The 22,196-nt window shown below is 46.1% G+C and overlaps 1 protein-coding gene across 3 annotated transcripts in view; it reads right to left on the bottom strand.

The window, feature by feature from the left end:
* The window catches only part of NR5A2 (nuclear receptor subfamily 5 group A member 2), a 258,807-nt gene that overhangs the window by 60,430 nt on the left and 176,181 nt on the right, over nt 1–22,196 (bottom strand). The window lies entirely within an intron of this gene.

Below are 22,196 nucleotides of genomic sequence, written 5' to 3'. Positions count from 1 at the left end.
TTGCATGGCCATGTGGTAAGAGCAATCTTACCACATGGCCATGTCTTTTATTTGGCCTTTTTTATCTGATGCGGTAAAAAGGGCCTCAGTGTGCGGCAAAAACGGTCCCAGCCACTAGCGCAGTGCCCTTTTTACCACAGCTTAATAAAAGGGCCCCTTAAGTTTTGTTCACATTTGTATTTCTTTCAATAATTATGTAGCTCCTTTCAGACCCAGTACTGGCATCTGCTTAACCAAGCAGCCAAAGATAAGACTGCCTTTTGTACAGTCTTATCTGGTTGCCAGTACTGAATATTGGTCGGTACCTGCATAATTTCCAGTTAACAGCCTGAAAATCTGTCTTTTCTCCCCTCCTAACACCCCTCCCCTCACCAAAAGGATTCCCTCTTCTGATACCACTCCAGACAAGATCTTATCTCTTCTGGACCCTCCCAACAAGTGTTCACCCCCCTCCCGACCTTCTTAACAACAGCACTGGCCCCCTCCTGACCCCATCCAACAAAAGTTTACTCTCCACTCCCAATGCCCCATGAGCTCCCCCCCCCCCTTCTGAAGACCACTTGTGCACTCCCCCAATAGACTCTCTGGGCCTACCATAAGGTTCCTGGTGGTCTACAGAGGTAGGCCAGGCAGTAATGAATCCAGTTGCTCCTGCCCAGGCTAGATCTGGATGCAAAATGGTGTCTGCGTCTTCCAGCAGTAATCTCATGGAAAGCTGAATGCTACATTCCTGCTACAGGTCACAGCTGCCATGGGCAGGTGTGACTGATGTTCGCTACTACCTGGCATACCTGCCTATTGAACCTGAGGGGCTTACAGGAGGGTGGGGGGAGTAGGTTCTGGAGGAGCAGCACACGTAATGGAAAACCTGATAGCTAGACCACTATTTGGATAGGTAACGGGGTACCAGGCTGGATTCTGGGCATGACCAGAGTGTGGCTAGAGCCTGGATATGCAGTGCTACGGGTCTAAGTCAGCCCATTGCAGTCAGCATTTAAAAAAAAAACACTGACTGCTGTTAGCTGAATATTGAGCGGGATGATTCTAATTATGATTTATCCTCATACCTCTTAATTATCTCTCCAAGAATTAAAAAAAAATTATTCAAATCAGCTGTTGATCAAAATAACCAAAGTTACAATATTGAGCTTTCAATTTTCATTCAGCAGCTATATTAGAAGATCGCATAATCATAGCTCCGCTTTTCTTTATTTATTCAAAATTTTTTATCATATATTCACTTAGTCTCATATGAACCAAATCATGAATGTCTCTGAAACAAGCATGACGGAAGGTAGATGTTAGAATGATGGGATACCAGTTAGAGAATTGCACGGGGACAAAGTTTGTCCTCGTTCCTGCCCCGTCCCCATGGGTTCTGTCTCTGTCCCCACCCCGTCCCCGCAGGTTCTGTCTCCGTCCCTGCCCTATCCCCGCAGGCCCTGTCTCCATCCCCGCCCCGTCCCCGCAGGTTCTGTCCCTGTCTCCGCTCTGTCCCCATAGGCTCATCTACAGAAGCCTTGAACACTTATGATTTTATATTTAAATCTTTTTATTAAAGTATAAAAAGGAACAATATGCTGTGCAACTGCGGTGTATAAATTACAAATAGAAAACAATAATAACAATGAGCAGCTATAATAACCCTCCTTCCCACCACCGCCACCCTCTACCCTACCAACTAGACAATGACACAGGGACAACGTTCGTCCCCATCCCTGTGGGCTCTGTCCTCATCCCTGCCCCGTCTCCGTGGGATCTGTCCCCGTCCCCATCCCTGCGGTTACTGTGGCTCCCCGTCCCCATGTCATTCTCTAATACCAGTGCATTGTGGCTCTCTGTATTACATAACATGGCAGACCAGGATACTGAAATAACAATTATTTAAGGTGAGCAGAGGCCCAGGTTATCTGCAACAGGTGACACCTGGTTTTGATTTATGCAGTGTGATAGGGCTGGGCAGGTAGTGAAGTGAAGGAGATTTGGGTATATTTATTGAAATTGCGCCACTCTCCTCTTACATGATCAATGCAGAAAATTTAAGAAAATGCAACTAAGCAACCATTACATTTTAAATTCTATAGATATTATTGACATATAGACAAAGCAGATGGAGCTGCACTCTATTTAATGGGAATGTCTATTCTGAACTGAAGCTCAGCAAACCTTTTTTATGCACAGTTGATTTTATATACGCTGATTGACACCTTTGGGGGTCGGGTTTTCACTGACTTGTAATTTTTTTTACTCCTGAAAAAGGAATCTGTAGGGCTAGTATTCTCTAGTTAAGGCTGAAAATTCAACTCATCATATTTACAAAATTAAAAAAAAAATCCATTCTGCCTTGTTTTTAATTGCAAATCCTACTCGGGGGACCAGTTCTCCTGCTTAGGAGGCAGCCCTCTGCCTTCTACTAAGAAACCAAGTGCAGTCAATTATGGTAATGAAATGTCAATAAATATAAAAATTTAATACAGTCTGGTCTTGGTGAGTGGCAGATGAGGATGTGCCTCTCAGACAAATTTGCTGTTGCTGCAAGAATTAAATGCACCTGAAAGAGATGCTGGTTGCCTCCAGTAGGGGGGTGATGGGAGATCCAGACACCTATTGGGTTTCCTATTATAGAACAATCTTCGTACTAAGGCCAGTGGTCATCTTGACATCATCCAAACGTTGTAACTTATTGTTATGAGTTGACAAACTTATTTGACAACATATAACCCAAGCTTTTACTATGCCTAGGTGTTATTGCTTGCTTTTAGACTTTTTAATCACCTCCCTCCTCCCACCCTGTCAGACTGTCACAGTAATGCTTGAATGTTTTCACTTATAAACACTGTCAGCTAGCACATTTGCTTATTTCCGATCTGAGGAAGAAGGGCAACCTTCGAAAGCTAATCAAGAAATGTATTAAGTTATGTCCAATAAAAAAGGTATCATCTTATTTTCTTTTCCATGTTTTATTTTGTTTGATTTCTATTGATAACCTTAAGAGTGGACTAACACGGCTACCACACTCCTCTACTTAATCAAACAGTGAAATTACTAGATGGGAAAACTGTTGTGGGAATAAAATAACTCTGTGAAGAAAAACAACAGACGAGAAAAAATCCATTTTGGATGACACTGACTATCATGTCAACAGACAAATGACCAAATACATTTCCCCCCTTTTTTATAAAGACTCGCTAGTGGGCTGAGTCGGCATTGCCGAGCGGCTTTGTAAACAGTGGGGGGGGGGGGGGGGGGGGGGGGGGTTGATTGTACAAGAAGTACTGTTCAAACATTTGTACTGCAACTGTTTGTAAAAGGATAAGAAATGAGCTTCGGTGGTTCTACTGACAATTTTTTGAACTCACAACTATAGATATTTTAGAGTTCCTGGCCATAATTTTTAAAATAAATACAGTGCAGTAGGTTATTGTCATCAATCTTTTCTGTAGATTTCTGAAATATTAGGGTGGGTCATAAGGAGTCAGCTGTGAATCCTCCCTGAAACAAACACTCACTTTAATTATCAATCAACTCAATGTTTAGTCTATATTTTATTAAAATAGTTTCAAATATGTCTTCCAAATTATGAAACCCCCCCAATACTAGCTGTTTTATTTTATTTCTTGAAAATGATTATCTACCTTTCTCTCAAACACCAATGCAGAGAATAACACATAAAAATCTAAGAGGCCCTTTTACAAAGCTGTGACAAAAAGTGGCCTTAACATGCTCTTATGCAGATCTTTCCCGTAGGCTAAGGCCATTTTTTATCGTGGGGCCAATTTTCTGTTTTCCCAATTTAATGGCCATGCACATGGCCAGTAACAAAAATGAGCGTGAGAGCCCTTAATGTCACCTATTTTGTAGGTGAGGGCTAATGTGCTAATCTTGTGCTAATCAGCACACGGTAATGTAACTGGGCTGATCTGCAGAAACGCCCACTCTCCACCCCCAGACATACACCCTGTGCTAAAAAAATAAAAAAATATCTTTTAGCATGTGAGTAGCATGTGCATATTTGCAACTTACTGCAGGACACATCAGCGCATCCTGCGGTCTGCCATTTTATGCTGTAGTAGCACGCGTTAGTACTTACTACAGCTTGGTAAAAGGGCCCCTAAACCCATTAATAAATATCACAATTGCAATACTCATCTCTACTGGGCAAGTCACTTAACCCTCCATTGCCTGCCGCATTGAGCCTGCTATGAGTGGGAAAGCGCGGGGTACAAATGTAATAAAAATAAATAAAAATAAATCTCCCACTGTCTCTCCATTAAAACCTATGAAGTCAATTTTCAGTGGCATGGCAAACCCAGAAAGTTAAATGGATACCTTAATAGCTTTATTTTATGCAGATTTTCAGCAATCCTTCATTCAAATGGACTTGCCAAGAACACATTTATAACTTTAAATTGGTAACTTATCCAGTAACCTACACTTGCTATTATCAGCCATTAATAGTAACCTACCAATAGATTCATTATACAACCCCCCTACTGAGAAATGTCTTTGTTGTTGTACTGGATCAAAGAAAACATATTTTGTATCTTGAGAATTAATGAAGCACCTACATGGGTACTGTGAAAGAAAAAAAAAATGACTTCCACTGCATGGATCCACTTTTTTTTAATTGGAGGGAGGAGTAGCCTAGTAGTTAGTGCAGTAGACTCTGATCCTGGGGAACTGGGCTCAATTCCCACTGCAGCTCCTTGTGACTCTGGCCAAGTTGCTTAACCCCCCATTGTCCCAGGTACAAATAAGTACCTGTATATAATATGTAAACCAATTTGAATGTAGTTGGAAAAACCACAGAAAGGCAGTATAAAAGTCCCATTCCCTTTCCCCCCTTTCCCTTTCCCCTTTCTCCACATATGTGTGGTACATGCAACATCCATGAAAACCTGAATGGGTCAGCCACAAAGAGAAACATTTTTCTTACAATAATACTTCTTTAGAATCCTAATCTTGTTCTAGGGGAATGCCCAATTTTAAGAACCAGGAAGGGGACTATTTAGAGCCAATTCTATAAAGAAAAGTAGACACCTACTTATTGTCATAGAATACTAATGTAATCAGGTATATAACCACATATGTGTTTGTGGATGAGCTGATGCAAATGTTTGGACCTAGACTGGGAAGATATATGCAGTCCTTATACAGAAACATGACCTGTTACAGTAGTATCGAAGACTACTGCTAGAGGTCACCAGTGCTATTTTGGATGAAGGAGCTGGCAGGGCAAGTGTGACTGGGGATCACTCCTGCCCCAACCACTAGACACCAGGGTTGATGGGGCAGCATGGGAGGTGTTATTGCCTTGGGAGAGGGTCTTATGATTTAGGGACCAGACATTTTCAGGTATGGGGTTGGCCAGTAGCTGGGGATATTTTACTGGATATAAAGTAGCTTGTGGTATGCACCCAGTACACACTGCAAGTTGTGTCATTGTGTTTCCATAGTAATGGGATGATTTACATGTATTTTCATGTTTTGCGTCTCGTTACTACATAATGTGGAACGCCTAACTTAGTGTTTCCCAAGTCGGTCCAGGAGTACCCCCTTGCCAATCATGTTTTCAGGATATCCATAATGAATATGCATGAAAATGATCTGCATAGAATGGAGGCAGTGTATACAAATCAATTTCATGGATATTCATTGTGGATATCCTGCAAGCCTGACTGGCAAGGGGGTACTCCAGGACCGACTTGGGAAACACTGACCTAACTAATGCTATGTTTGAGCACTGCAACCAGCGTTAGAGCCCTTTAATATGTGTTCAGGGACAAATAACATGGATTAGTGTCCTAACACAGCTGGATAACCACCTCTCTTAATGGTGAAAGTTATCTGTTCAAGTGCTGAAATTGTTTTAAAGAAAGCATTTACGAAGCTGACAATGGTCACCAATTCCATAAGCACTTTTCAGTATTAACCTCTATATGTTCATTCTTTCAAACCCTATTTTTATAAAATGTATATCTGTACTCAGGGAGCAGAGCAGTCATGGAGGATATGAGAATCTTGAGACTCAGACTGTCAACAGAGTACCTATTACACAGTGAGAGAATTTAATAAATATGGACTACCAACTGAGTCATGATAGGCTCTGTTCAACTGACTCAATATCTCATTATAAGGTGCCCCTTAATGAAATATATGGAAATCATAAGAGGGTGAAAGAGGAAAGGCCTTTTTCCTTATGCCTAGTGTACATTATATGGTAGTAGGGAATGTATTGTTATATATCTGGGAAATCACAGTGAGATTTGTTTCTTTTTGTCTTACTTCCTATATGAAATAAAGAAGCAATAAAACTATTGTTTCGTTTCATTTGTCATGCTAAAATGCTGAGATCAGATGAAATGAAAAAAAAAAAGTGTGAATGAAACAAAACCAAAACCACATGAAAGATTTTTTCCATTTACACCTCTATACAGAAGATCACTTTATCTGAGTGCAACATTTCCCAGATAAATCTGGCAGTATTTGCTGCCAAATGCTCTATTGTGTCTCTAAAGGCACAGGAACAAAAAAGGAGGATCAAGCAGGAACCTCACGGGGTGATACAGTCAGAGTGAAGGAGTGAGCTACAAATGATGAATCCAAGTGGGTAAAAACAGTAGTACACTTTACTGCAAGGACAACGTGGCCGTGTTTCGGTGACGACACCTGCATCAGGAGTCCATCAATCTTTATGCAGTGGAATAATGCTATGGTATAATAATCTATCTTGTTTTAGCAGGTAGGTTACATAGACAATCCGCAAACATGCAGTAATCACAGGTTATCAGGCACATAGAACACTCAAAGGAAGGATGAAAGCTAAAAGCCTGATAGCCCATGATCATTGCATGCTTGTGGGTTGTCTATGTAACCCACCTGCTAAAACAAGATGGATTCTTGCACCTTAGTATGAATCCACTGCATAAAGGTTGATGGACTCCTGATGCAGCAGTCATCGCTGAAACACAGCTGTGTCGAGTCCTTGCACTAAAGTGTACTACTGTTTTACCCACTTGGATTCATCACTTGTACCTCGCTCCTTCACTCTGTCTTTAAAGGCACTCCACATTTATGCAAAGATTAACTCATCATTAATATCAATAGCAGTGAGTTCAAATAACCACATTCCCCCAGTGATGCACAGGTCACATTAGAACCATACCAGCAGTAGCATGAATCTGACTGCCTTTCTAACCCCGCCCCTCTTGTTCCTCATAATGTTAAATGGACAGCACCTGAACCAATTAACAGATACATTTCTATTCTAAAATTCTTCCTCTTCTTTGTTTTCTGCATCTCTACCCCTCCTCCCCTTCAATTAAGTTAAAGATAAAAATATGTGTTTCTTAAGGATTCCAAAGCACAGAAACAACTGACAGTGAAACCTGAAGCAAATATAATTTCCGAATGTGTCACACTATACATAGGAGAGGAGTGGGGAATTAACACATACAAGGTAAATGTATAGTTAAAGGAAATATAAGGAATAAAGCTGCTTTTAAAAATAAGAAAAGAGAAGTATGACAAATTAAAACAAATAGGGAAGGGGAGGCAAAAACAGCCAAACTGACAGTTGCGAGGGCACACTGGAGTCTTCTGCAAATGAAAACCCTGGGATAGATTTATTAGGAATTTACAGAAATACTTGCATGAAACAAAATTTTGATAACCCCTCCTCTCTCTCCCCTTACACACACGTTTTGCATCTTCCAGCTTTAAAGCATTCAGTCTGTCTTCAGTATAAGATGTGTTCAGCCTGGGCAATGCAAAGCAGCTCTAGCCACATGGACACCGTTTCTAACCTGAAATTGTGATGACTTGCATAGAGTCTGTCATTTTAACATGATATACAACAATTAAAGATCTAGAATATCCATGCAGACCTTTCCCTCAGGATGTTCCTAATTAAGCATAAGATGAAAATAGAGAGACTAATGTCAAAATGCTGTATTTGCTTTGTGTAGCTTACTTTTTTCCCTATAGTATTATATTTGCTAGGGGTGCTTTCAGTTCCCTACTTTTGACCCTTTTCATGGTGCTGGCTGTGACTTGATCGTGCCAATACCTATAATTATGGGTCTGTTCATAACTCAGTTTGCACGTGGTCCCTCGTGCTTTCGATGGTAATCAAGAAACTAGGCAGAACAGCTACAGAAAATCATTGGATAAATAGAAAGGATGGCTGTGAGGTAACTTGAGCATCCTGGAACCATGGCCTTCAAAGGAGTGGCCTACCTAGCACCAGGGATAGTTGAGTCACCTCTGCAGTCACAGGATCATTCAAAAGTGAAATTGCATCTCTGCTCCTAATGATTGGGAATCAGGGAGCCACTATAGAAAACTGTATTAGATTAATGTATTGGTTTCCAAATTTGCATCTTCAGATATGCATGCCTCCATGAGCAATATAGGTACTGGCTATTGGCAATCTCTGCTCATTCTGCATTATTTTACATGTTCAGAATGAGGCACAGATGTGCACAATATTTTTAAAAGTGTCCTTTGCCCCTTTTGATAGAATAGAAAATGATGTGTCAGCTCTATTTTTCATTACTGGCAGGCGTCTTCTTTTCAGATGTGTAGCTGCTAGTGACATTTGATCCTACAGTAACAATTTGATGATATCCGGTTTTTGTTTCACTGCTGGGAAAGCATTCATGCCAGGCTAGATCCAAAACAACAACAATAAAAAAATCTGCTCTTGTGGAGACTTTGGCAGGTAAGCATCCATTTCAGCTGTGTGGGCTTTTGCTGCTCAGAGGGAGTCCTTTTCTACATACCAGGGGCAGAATGACAGTGATCTAGGTCCCTGGGCAGTGAAGGTCATTGGACCCTCCCTGGCCACTGCTCTACACACCTCAGCCCTCCCTAGTGCTGCAGCTGCTGCTCCCCTACCACACATTACAGTCCCCTGAGCCTCAGTGGGCCCTTCCCAGTCCTAACTTGAAGGGACCTGGTGGTCTAGTGTTTCTTCGAGGGCAGGAAAGGGGAATGGGACTTAGGGAAAGGGAATGGGACTTAATATACCACCTTTCTGTGGTTTTTCCAACTACAATAAAAGCGGTTTACTTATTTGTACCTGGGACAATGGAGGGTTAGGTGACTTGCCCAGAGTCACAAGGAGCTGCAGTGGGAATTGAACCCAGTTCCCCAGGATCAAAGTCCACTGCACTAACCACTAGGCTACTGCTCCACTCCACTCCTCTCCTCTCCACTCCACTCCACTCCAGGAAAGAACGCCACTCTATCCTGCCCACTACTGCTATTCTACCCGGCGTGTTTTCAAAATGGCTGCCGAGACTCCCCACGGCAGTCTTATGAGACTACAGTGGGGAGTCTCATCAGCCATTTTTAAAACACGAGGGTGTGGCACCAGGCAGAATAGCTGCGGTGGGCAGGAAAGAGTGTTGTTCTTTCCTGCCTTCTCAGAGGCCACTAGACCACCAGGGCCCTTCAAGGTGGGACCGGGGAGGACCTATTGAGGCTTGGGGGGGGGGGGCTGTAGTGTGTGGCAGTGTCGGAGGGGGGAGCCTCTGGGCCCTCTGGCACTGCTTGGTTGCCTGGTCAGTCCGCCCCTGCTCCAGACTGACCTGATGCCCTGGGTTGACAGGGAGAACCATCAGAATGGAGTGGGCATGTGGAAAGCATTTAAATGTGAGTCTCATCTCTTTCTTTCTTTATAACCCAGTTATGATGGGATCGCCTATATAACAGTTCCTTCTGGGGACTGGGATTTGTTGGTGCAGTTTTACCATCTTCAGGTTTATCATTTATTTAATTTGATATACCGCTTCTTTTGTCAGACAAGTCGAAGCGGTTAACAATAAAATCATATTGAAAAGAAATTAAAATCAGAACGCCATAAAATGATAGGACAGGATCACTCTCACTAATAGAATAAAATAGAATAGAAAACCATTCACACTGATTGAACTCACTGCTCTTCACAGCTGGGCCCCCTCAGCGAGGAAAAAAAATCTGCTTAATGTACTTAGTGATAATTTCATAACCTTATGGGGCAAATTAGAAAAAAATATAAAGCCTGACAGCAGGGTTGGTGCCAGGGTTTCTGATGTCCCCCTGCAATCTATAAACCGGTGCCTTCTTCTCTCATTAATATTAATAGTAGGTCACATACCCCCCCTTTTCCCAAAACTCCTTTACCAACTGTGTTCACATGATGCTATTTAATTAAAAGGTTTTACAAAAGGTTGCAACCACTTAGCTTTTTGTGCTTTCCTGTTTACGAAATTAGCGATTAATTCACTGATGTCTAACTAGGCACATATGTCGCTCTCAGTTGTCAGCAATAGTCTTAGAAGGATGCTTATCACATCATACACCTCATATAAAAACATCTCCATCTACCCGCTTCCCATGCCCCCCCTCCCCGGTCCAGCATCTCCTTTCTCTTTTCTCCCTCCCCCCTTCTCCCACCCTGCTCCCTTTTTCAGCCCAGTGCCTTAAAAGGTGAAATGCAAAAGTGTGTTTTTTCTTCACTCAACGGCTTTTTAATATATTTGAAAGCTTCCCATATGTAGATATTTTTTGCATACAGATACAGCAATTATCGCTGCATCCGTGTTCGGAAATCTGTTCTGAGTGGAAGTTTAACCCTTTGATGACTAGTCTAGGAATATGCATTGAATAACAAATTCCTAGACCCCTGATGCAGGCCGGTAAGGCCGAAACACGAGTCGTGTTGGGTCGTCCTCATTGTTTTGGAAGAATTTTTAATAAACTTTGTTCTGAACAACACCATCTGCAAGAGGTTCCATTGCTCTACTTTTTTCTGCTTGATATAAATATCATGAAATAACATTGAATATCACTAAAACTACTTAAAAGTATTGTAGCTGGTGGAACCAACACTAATAAAGGCTATATTTTGTGCTCCTTTTCTACACTGTTCTATACAATACAGTATGGCCGAATTTCAGTGAGGATATCCTGTTTACTGATGGGTTCATCTTAACTGTAGCTGTAATCTGCCTTGGGAAGCCTGGTGTTATAAAGATTGGAAGTAAAAATAAACTCTCTTTTCATTAAGGCACATGGAATCACATCTTCACCTCTTGTACAAAATGGATTATTCTGTTTTGATCATGTTTCAGGGATAAGTGGCTTTCATAAGTCAAAATAATAAAAATATTTCATTTCATGCCGATCTCTCATTTGCTTAAAACATAACTAAATGGGCTATAAGCTCCTAATGCATTCCATTGGTTTGTCTTATACTGTGTCGAAACCTGCCGCCCCACCCCCCACCCACTGCAGTTGCTGCCATTGCCGCCATCATCCACCTCCTGCATACCACAACTTCCACACACTAGACAGTCCGACTCCTGCTGGAAGCCTCACAGCCATTTTTAAAACACGGTGGCGCCGCCCACAGCAAAGAAGAGCAAACAAGAGAAGGAGTAGCTGCAGCAAGCAGGAAATAGTGGGATTCTTTCCTGCCCGCAGAGGCCACTACACCACCAGGGCGGGCCCTGGCCTTCAAGGTAGGTCTTGGGAGGGCTGTAGTGTGCAGTGGCAGTGGCCAGTGGACAGCAGCACAACGGGTATGCATGGTAGTTACTGGTGCTCCTCGAATGCTGGCGCCCCTTCTGCCGTGCATACCGTGCTTACCGTGTTGCGCCGGCCCTGCTCAACATATCCTGCAAATATCCTCACCAAACCTTACTCATTCACTAAACCCACATGCACACAGGGAGGGGCATTTTCAAAAGAAAAGTCTAAGTCAGAATTTGGACGTTTTACAACGACGTCCAAATTCCGAACAGGAAAGAAGGTCATTTTCGAAAAAGATGGACGTCTATCTTTTGTGTTCGAAAATACTATGGACGTCCTGTGATTTGGACGTCTTTGTGATTTGGACTGCCTTTGTTTTGGTCCCTTTCCAAACAAAAGATGTCCAAATGCAAGCAATCCAAAACAGAGGAGGAGTGGCTTAATAGTTAGTGCAGAGAGCTTTGATGCTGGCAACATGGTTTCAATTCCCACTGCTGCCCCTTGTGACCTTGGGCAAGTCAAATGCACAAGGAGCATTTTTGGATATCACACCTAAGTCTGAATTCGGACTTTTTTGTAAATCAGAACAGGAAAGGTAATTTTCTACAAAAAAGTCTATCTTTTCCTTTTGAAAGTGCTGTTTGGAAAAATGGTTTGTGACTTGGGGGAGTAAGGGGAAGTGATCCCTGAGTCCCTCCAGTAGTCATCTGGTCATTTGGGTCAGTTCTTGTGTGGAGTAGAGGAGTAGCCTAGTGCTTAATGCAGCAGACCTTGATCATTGGGGAGTGGGTTTGATTCCCAGTGCAGCTATTTTTTTTAATAGAAACAAGTCTACCTCAAAACGTCTAAGTTTTAGTCTTGGACGTCTTCTGATGTCCAAAAAGAGGTTTTGATAATACTGATTTGGACGTTTCTGTGAGATAAATGTCCAAATGTTGACTTATGTCACTTTTTGGATGTCTATCTCTTTTGAAAATGAGCCTGATAGTAACTTTTTCCCACTAAAACCACTCTTACTCCCACACATCCTGATTCCCAAACACCCCCATCCCACACAAGAGGTCCTTGTTAATATTTAAGTCAAGACTGCTTTGGGTCCAAAAAGGCTGAAGGAGATCCAATAAAATATCTTTCTACGTGAGACCATAACACTGACAAATGTGTGCCAATATCCATCCCCACTGGAACACTGGTCCTCAGTTACACATGCAGAATACAGATAGCTGCTCTTCAAATATAGGATACATGACTACAGAGTGGCCCTTTTACAAAGGTGAGCTGAAAAACGGCCTGTGATAGTGTAGATGCGTGCTTTGGGTGCACACAGAATCATTTTTCAGAGCACCTGTAAAAAATGCCTTTTTAAAAATTTTGCCAAAAATGGACGCGCGGCAAAATGAAAATTGCCGTGCATCTATTTTGGGTCTGAGACCTTACCACCAGCCATTGACCTAGCAGTAAGGTCTCACGCGGTAACTGGGTGGTAATGGTCTACACGCGTAAAATGCTGATTACCACCAGCGTGTCAGAAAATAAAAATATTTTCCGGTGCACCTATTGGACGCGCGTCAAAAATGAAATTACCACAAGGGCCACGCGGTAGCTGAGCAGTAACTCAAAACAGATGTGCATTGGGCGTGAGTAGGCACCTAAGCGGCTTTGTAAAAGGGCCCCTAAAAGTACTAATGTAGACAATATTTAAATTGAACCCCTGATTTCCAGGCTCTGCTTGCAGCACAACACCAAATGCATTTCCTCCTGTACAGTGCAATATATACAGATAGTAAACGTAAATTCTCAAAACTGACATATTTCTATCACAAACCTGGAAATACAATTATTTTTCATACTTTCGTCTGATGATTTGATTTTTTAAATCATCTTGTTCCCAGTTTCTGGTTCTCTTCCTTTTCTGTGCTCATAACTCTGTTTGGAAGGACCCCTGACCATGTGCTATTTCTTCATCACTTCCTGCCCTACATCCATCTTTGGCACTGATCTTTCATTGTCAGTTTCCTTCTATTTGTAATCTACCCTTTCCCTTCCACTTTTCTTCCATCCATGTGCGGCATTTCCATTGCTCTCTTCCCTTCCCTTCCTTCCATGTGAATATGTTTATTAGGGTGCTTGATATACTGCCTTTTGCAACAAATCAAGGTGGTGTACAACACTAAATAGGAATAGGAAAGGAATGCCAATTTTATGACAGGACAGAAAGAGTAAAAACTTCCCCTTTCTGTTTCCTTCCCTTCCTTCCATGTGCAAAATGTCCCTATTTCTTCCCTTCCCCTCTCCTCCATTCATGCATAGCATTTTTCCTTCTCTTCCCCTTCATCCCTGCACGGTATCTCCTCTGCACAGCATCTCCGCTCTCTCTTTCCCTTCTCCATCCATGTGCAGTAGTTCTTCCCTCTCTTTTCCCATCTCCTCCATGTGCATCTCCTCCCTCTATCTTCCTTTCCCCTCCCCTCCATCCATGTGCCATTTCCCCCCTTCCTCTTCTCTTCCCCTCCATCCAGCATTGCCCTTCTGTGTCCCTGTCCCTATTCTCCCTCCTTATCCAGCATCTTTTCTTTGTCCCTCCTCCAGGAGCGTAGCCACTTTCTCTCCAGGCCCACCCAATATTCCCCGCGGTTTTAAATCTTTTTTACCTTCGTCGAAGTGGCCGCGTTATTGAAAGCCCTGCCCATCAAACCTTCCCTTTGTGAGTTTGTTCCCTCAGTCCCGCCTTCTGACGTCATTTCCTCTTTCCGCGAGGGCAGGACTCTGAGGGAACGAACTCACGAAGGGAAGGCTTGATGGGCAGGGCTTTCAATGACGTGGCAACTTCGACGGAGGTAAAAAAGATTTAAACCATGGCATACAGGGTGGCACTGTGGCAGGAAGAGAAAGGGGGATGTTGGGGGGGAGAAGAGGGCGGGCAGGTGGATATGAATGGGAGGGGAGGATGGGGGCAAAGGAGAATCGCTGGACATGGATGGGAGCGGGAGGGGAGGGCAGGGGAGAGAGGAGAATCGCTGGGTATGGATTGACGGAGGGGGGCAGGGGAGAGAAGAGAATTGCTGGGTATGGATGGATGGAGGAGGGCAGGGCAGTGGCGTTCCTAGGGGGGGCTGACACCAGGGGCGGATCGCCGATGCGCCCCGCCCCCCGGGTGCGGCGCCCCCACGGAACAGCGCAACGCCCCCCCCGGTGAAAGAACCCCCGATCCCCCAGCGAAAGAACCCCCCCCCCCTGGGTGCACGCTGCTGGGGGGGAGGGGGGTGCCGCGCGCCTGCCGGCTCTTCGTTTTCATGCTCCCTCTGCCCAGGAACAGGAAGTAACCTGTTCCGGGGCAAAGGGAGCATGAAAACGAAGAGCCGACAGGCGAGCGGCACCCCCCCAGCGGCGTGCACCCAAGGCGGACCGCCCCCACCGGCCCCCCCTTGGTACGCCACTGGGGCAGGGGAGAGAAGAGAATTTCTGGGTATGGATGGATGGAGGGGGGCAGGGGAGAGAAGAGATATGGATGGATGGAGGTCAGGGGAAAGGAGAGTTGCTGGGCATGGGTGGATGGAGGGCAGGGAGAGAGGAGAATTGTTGGACATGGATTGAGTGGAGGGTAGGGTATGACAGGAAGGAGATGCACATGGATGAATGGGAGAGAGAAGAAATTCTGGACATGGATGGAGGGGAGGAAAGACAAAGGAAGTGAGATGAACATGAATTGAGGGGAGAGAGGAGAAATGCTGGACATGGATGGAGGAGAGGGAAGGAAGGGAGAGAAGAAATGCTGGACATGGATGGAGGGAAGAGAGAGAAAAAGGAGATGAGATGAGGGGAAAGGAAGAGAGGAGAAAAACTGCTCATGGATGGAGAAAATAGGCAGAAGCTGGATCCAGTGGACAGTCAAGTGTCCGGAGGGCCCAGCTTTTACTTATGGATGTAGGGCAAGAAATGAAGAAGAAAGGAGGAAAGTAAAGAAATAAATGGAAAGGAAGCCCTGGAAATGGAGTTAAGAGGACAGATAACAGCAGAATCAGATACTGGGCCAGCATGATCAGAAAAACAAAGTCACCAGACAACAAAGGTAGAAAAAAATCATTTTATTTTCATTATAGTGTTTGGAATATGTCCACTTTGAGAATCAGGTGCTCAACGATAAAAGTTTATATTTATTTACTTATTTATGACATTTTATCCCACATTAAACATGAATTAGATTAGAACCTGGGATCATTTAATTTTTTTTCCTGGAGAGAGTAATGCATTGCCCCCCCCCCCTCCAAAGGCTGTCTCCCCGGCTATAGCCAGCTCTGTAATTTTGAGGAGAGGCACAGAGGTGGATTGGGGGGGGGGGGGGGCGCAGAGGTGGACTGGGGAGAGAGCCTGCTGTTAAACATTTACCAGCACACCACTGTCTAGTGCCCACCCATCTAACCCGTTGGCCCACCCAAAAATTGCCTTCTGGCTACGCCACTGCCCACCTCATGCCCAGCTTGCCCCCTCTCCCTTTTCTCTCCAATCATGCATCTCCCACCCCAGGGCCAGCATCTGTCTGTCTGTCTCTCTCTCTCTCTCTCTCTCTCTTCCCCTCCCCTCCCCCTCCCTGTGGTCCATAATTTCTCTCTCTCCTTCCCTCCCTCCCTTCTTCTGTGGGTCCAGAGTCTCTTCCCCTCCTTTCCCTTCCCCCCATCCCAGCATCCTTCTGCATTCTACCTTGAATTGCCATAGCTGCTGCTGTCTGCCACTGCTGGTACCTGCGCTCGGATTGAGGGGCTGCCTTCTCCTCCCTTCCCTTCCCCCATCCCAGTATCCTTCTGCATTCTACCTTGAATTGCCATAGCTGCTGCTGTCTGCCACTGCGCTCAACTCGAGGGGCCGCTGAGAGAAGCAGTAATCTCACACTTCCTATCCATATGCTCTCAGCTCTCGAAAGCCCTCTCTGGTCCCACCCCCTCTGATGCATACTTCCTGTTGTCAAGGGATGGGACCAGGTTGGGCCTTCAGGAGCTGAGAGCAAATTGGGCAGGAAGTGTTTGATTGCTGCTGCCATCAGTGGACCCAGTGGTTGAGCATGAGCACAGGTACCAGTACAAGCAGTGGCAGCAGAGGCAACTGCAAGGGCAGCAACTGGAAGCAAGATCAGAAGGGGCCATGATGTTGAAGGGCTGGTGCAACAGGTAAGGCAGTGCTTGGGAAGTGGCAGTTTTTCGCGCCCCCTGAAGATTGGCACCCCTCTGTCTCACTAACTGTGCTTACCAGTTTGTACCTGCCGTGCCTGACAGAAATATCTTTTCTAGACATTCTGACAGACAGGTTCAGGAGAAGGCTGGTAGGAAGGATTGGTCCTATATTCAAATGCACTTATATTCCAGATAAGTGCCGCTGACAGAGTCATCCACTGATTTTCAGCAGCATAAACAGCCCCAGTGCTATCCTGACAGTATTGGGGTAGTGTGTGGCAGGGGCATACCCAGACCTTGAGGTGAGAGGGGGCCAGAGCCCAAAGTGGGGGGGGGGGGGCACATTTTGGTCACTGCCCCACCTCTGCTGCCGCCCCTCCCCCTTGCCACCCACTGCCACTACTGTACATAGGAGTGGCCTAGTGGCTAACATACCGATCTTAAAATCCAGAGGTTGCCAGTTCAAATCCCTGCTGCTCCTTGTGATCTTGGGCAAGCCACTTAACCCTCAATTGCCTCAGGTACAAACTTAGATTGTGAGCCCTCCTGTGACAGAGAAATTTCCAGTGTACCTGAATGTAACTTACCTTGAGCTACTACTGAAAAAGATGTGAGCAAAATCCAAATAAATAAATAAATATTGGCTGGCAGGGGTCCCCAATCTCCACCAGCTGAAGCACCACCACCGCAAATACCTTGGCTGGTGGGGGTCCCCAACCCCCACCAGCTGAAGACTTTGTCCAGCGCTGGCCTACCCTGCTCTCTCTTCCCCTCACGTCCGGCACACAGTCCTTTTAGTGAAACTGAGCATGCTCAATTTCACTAAAAGAAGTGTGCCCAACATGAAGGGAAGAGAGAGGAAGGCAGGAAATGCGGCATCGCTGCCATAAACCAGCGCTGGACGAAGTCTTCAGCTGGCGGGGGTTAGGGACCCCAACCAGCCAACTAGGGGCCCAGAGCAAATTTTGGGGGGCCCAGGCCCTGTGGCCCCACCTAGCTATGCCACCAGTGTGTGGGTGAAATGAGGGCAGGGTATCAAATTATTCAGTTAGCAGTGATATTCAGCATCACTATCTAGACAATGTAAAAATGAAAAAGTCCCCAGTTCCTTATACATATTTAGTTGATCCAAAATACAGTTGTAAAGTTACTCCCAGGAGCTCGCATATATAATCAGGTCACAACTCTACTTCAGGAACTGGCTTCCAGTTATTGCATTAAATCTTAATTCTCGCCCACTGTGCCTTAATACCTAGGGACATAATTGTCAACGTAGACTATGATTAGGACATGTCAGTTTATCACTAGCTCATGTTATTTTAGCACAGGTCCAATTTTATGTGATGAGACCTAGATACTAATAACTGAGGTTAACAGTAAAGTAAAACATCTTAACGGTAGTTTACATTCCCCACCCCCTCCCCCGACTTCGTAGTCCCTTACATCCGCAACTGAACGCCACATTCTTCATAAGTTAATTTCCTAACAATTCCTTCCCCACCCCATATTAACAAGCTTTTTGGCTTTTGCTGTCCTACCCCCATCACTCTGGAATTTACTCCCGGCCTATCTCCAAATACAGTAGAACATTAGGATAGGATGGCAGTGATGGGTGATCAGGTTCAAACTTCATGTGAAGAAAGGCGATGGTCCTGGAATTTACCCCATTGGGATTCACCAGAACCTGATCAGTGAAAAGCTAAAAAGTGCTCTACAAACCATGGGCAGTTTGGTGGCAGGGGTGGTATTATCAGTGCTTTTTTTGTGCCGGTACGCAACGGTACGGCGTACCGACACCTTTTTTTGCTAGCCCCGCCCCCCCCCCGCGACACTCCGGGCGAGTCCTGCACTTAGTTTTTTTTTTTTTAAGACTCAGAACGCGCGAACGATGCAGCCGGCAGCGATTGAAAGAGGCTGTCTGGGCTGGCGTCTGCGTCGGAGCTTCCCTCATCCTCTGCAAGTCCCGCGAAACAGGAAGTTGTAACAACGAAGGCGGGACTCGCAGAGGGTGAGGGAAGCTCCGACGCAGACGCCAGCCCAGACAGCCTCTTTCACTCGCTGCCGGCTGCATCGTTCGCACGTTCTGAGTCTTAAAAAAAAAAAAAACTGAGTGCAGGACTCGCCCGGAGTGTCGCGGGGGGGGGGGGGGGAGAGGATTGGGGAGAGAAAGAGGGAAACCAACAGAGGGAAGGATTGGGGAGAGAGGGAAAGAGGGAAACCAACAGAGGGAAGGATTGGGGAGAGAGGGAAAGAGGGAAGGATTGGGGAGAGAGGGAAAGAGGGAAACCAACAGAGGGAAGGATTGGGGAAAGAGGGAAACCAACAGAGGGAAGGATTGGGGAGAGAGGGAAAGAGGGAAACTAACAGAGGGAAGGATTGGGGAGAGAGGGAAAGAGGGAAACCAACAGAGGGAAGGATTGGGGAGAGAGGGAAACCAACAGAGGGAAGGATTGGGGAGAGAGGGAAACCAACAGAGGGAAGGATTGGGGAGAGAAGGAAACCAACAGAGGGAAGGATTGGGGAGAGAGAGAAAGAGGGAAACCAACAGAGGGAAGGATTGGGAAGAGAGGGAACCCAACAGAGGGAAGGATTGGGGAGAGAGGGAAAGAGGGAAACCAACAGAGGGAAGGATTGGGGAGAGAGGGAAAGAGGGAAACCAACAGAGGGAAGGATTGGTGAGAGAGGGAAACCAACAGAGGGAAGGATTGGGGAGAGAGGGAAAGAGGGAAACCAACAGAGGAAGGATTGGGGAAAGAGGGAAACCAACAGAGGGAAGGATTGGGGAGAGAGGGAAAGAGGGAAACTAACAGAGGGAAGGATTGGGGAGAGAGGGAAAGAGGGAAACCAACAGAGGGAAGGATTGGGGAGAGAGGGAAAGAGGGAAACCAACAGAGGGAAGGATTGGGGAGAGAGGTAAACCAACAGAGGGAAGGATTGGGGAGAGAGGGAAACCAACAGAGGGAAGGATTGGGGGAGAAGGAAACCAACAGAGGGAAGGATTGGGGAGAGAGAGAAAGAGGGAAACCAACAGAGTGAAGGATTGGGAAGAGAGGGAAACCAACAGAGGGAAGGATTGGGGAGAGAGGGAAAGAGGGAAACCAACAGAGGGAAGGATTGGGGAGAGAGGGAAAGAGGGAAACCAACAGAGGGAAGGATTGGGGAGAGAGGGAAACCAACAGAGGGAAGGATTGGTGAGAGAGGGAAACCAACAGAGGGAAGGATTGGGGAGAGAGAGGGAAACCAACAGAGGGAAGGATTGGGGAGAGAGAGGGAAACCAACAGAGGGAAGGATTGGGGAGAGAGAGGGAAACCATCAGAGGGAAGGATGGGGAGAGAGAGGGGAAAATAGATGGAAGGATTGGGGAGAGGGGAAAAACAGATGGAAGGATGGGGAGAGAGAGGGAAAACAGATGGAAGCATGGGGAGAGAGGGGGGAAAAACAGATGGAAGGATGGGGCGAGAGAGGGGGAAAACAGATGGAAGGATGGGGAGAGAGAGAGGGAAAACGGAAGGGAAAGAGGGAAGATGCTGGATGGAAGAATGCTTAAAGAAATAGGGGAGACACTGGAAGGATGGGGAGAGAAAGCAGAGCTGCTGGATGGAAAAGGGGAATAGAGAAAGACTGGAGAATAAGAGGAAGGGGCATGGGGAGAACAAGGGTGAGGAAAAGATGAAAAGCAACAGGTAGATGAAGGAAATTAAAGAATGGATAGTAAGAATGAATTAAATCTGGACAGAGAGAGAGTCTGAAAAATATTGAAGAAAGCAAAGAAAAAGGAGACAAAAATGACAAATGGCACAGAAGAGTTAAGCGAAAACAAAGGAAAGCAGAATCACAGACTGGGACCAATATGGAAAGAAAAACAGTCACCAGACAACAAAGCAGGGCCGTGCCGATGCGGTCAGCGGGGTAAGCGCCGCAGGGGGGCGCCCACCTCTGGAGGGCGCCGCCGCGGTGCTTACTCTCGCCCCGCGAGGCCTTTAAATCTTTTACCTGGTCGCAGCAGCGTCAGTGAAAGCGCTGCTGACGTCTCCCTTCCCTTGCACTCATTGGTTCTCTGTGTCCCGCCTTCTTCTGACGTCAGAAAGAAGGCGGACACAGACCAAGAGCGCGAAGGGAAGGTAGATGTCGGCAGCGCTCCGCTTTCACTGACGCTCATAGGCGCCCCGTATAAGAGGCTTGGGGAGGCTTAGTGACCTTTCCCGCCCATGCTGCATTGCCTCCCCCCCCCAAACGTAGCCACTTTCCCTCGAGGCCCGCTCATCCAGACCTGCCAAGTCCGGAGTCTCCCGCACTCCCGAGTCTGGGCCGGCAAAGTGGGAATTAAAGTCTCCTCTTCAGCGCGAGTCGCGCGATAAAACAACAAAAAAAAAGAAGCAAGAGCGGGGCCGTGGCAGCCTTCAAGCATGGGCTGTCTGCGCTGCAGCCGCTCCTCTCTCTGCCCCTGGAGGAGCAGGAAGGAAGTTGACATCGACTTCCTGCTCTGCTCCGGGGACAGAGAGGAGCGGCTGCAGTGCCGATAGCCCATGCTGAAAGCTGCTACGGTACAGCCCCGCGCTTGTTCCAGCAGCCAACTGTTGCTCCTGGGGGCTCCAAAGCGGTTGAAGCTGCGTGTGGTGTCGGTCCTCTCAGCTGATTCCTGCACTTTGGGTGCGTGTAACTGTGTTACCTTTGTTTTTTTTGTCTGGACTCGGGGCGCTGCTGCTGAAGAGGAGAAGCAGCAGCAGTGGCCAACAAATTAATGCCAGGTGGAAGGGGGAGCGAGAGGCACTAGGCAGGTATAATGGAGAGAGTGGGAAGATGGGGAGAGAAGGAGGGGACATGGAGAAGGGCTGGAGTCCTGGAGAAAGGGAGAAGCTGCTTAAAATGAGGAGAAAATGGGAGGGGGGGGGGTGAAAGAGGGAAGACACTGGAAGGAAGAGTAGGGAGAGAGAAACTAACAGGAGGAGAAACATTGAAGGATGGGGAGAGAGAGGGGGGCATGATGAATGGAAAAGGGTAGAGAGAGAGACACTGGATGGAAAAGGGGATAGAGAGAGAGAGAGAGACACTGGATGGAAGGATTGGGAGAGAGGGGGTAGATGTTGGATGGCAGGATCGGGAGAGGGGGTAGACGAATGGAAGGACATGGAGAGAAAGAGGGAAGAGGAAGACAGAAGGATGGGGAGATAAAGAGGGAAAACGGATGGAAGGATGAGGAGAGGGGGGGGGTAGACGGGACGGGAGAGAAGAGAAATCACTGGACTGGACATGTAGGGGAGGGCAGGGGAGAGAGGAGGATTGCTGGCTATGGATGGAGGAGGGAAGGGCAGAGAGGGACAAGAATGGACATGGATGGGAGGGCAGGACCCAGGGAGAGAGGAGAAATTGCTGGAAATGGATATAGAGCAAGAAATGAAGAAGAAAGGAGAAAAGTAAAGAAACAAATGGAAAGGAAGTCCTGGAAATGGAGTTAAGAGGACAGATAGCAGCAGACTCAGATACTGGCCAGCATGATTGGAAAAAGAAAGTCA

Source organism: Microcaecilia unicolor, chromosome 6 (assembly GCF_901765095.1).
Source record: "Microcaecilia unicolor chromosome 6, aMicUni1.1, whole genome shotgun sequence".
NCBI lineage: Eukaryota > Metazoa > Chordata > Amphibia > Gymnophiona > Siphonopidae > Microcaecilia > Microcaecilia unicolor.
The sequence above is the reverse complement of the archived record's forward strand: the minus strand, read 5'-3'. Positions and strand labels throughout refer to the sequence as shown.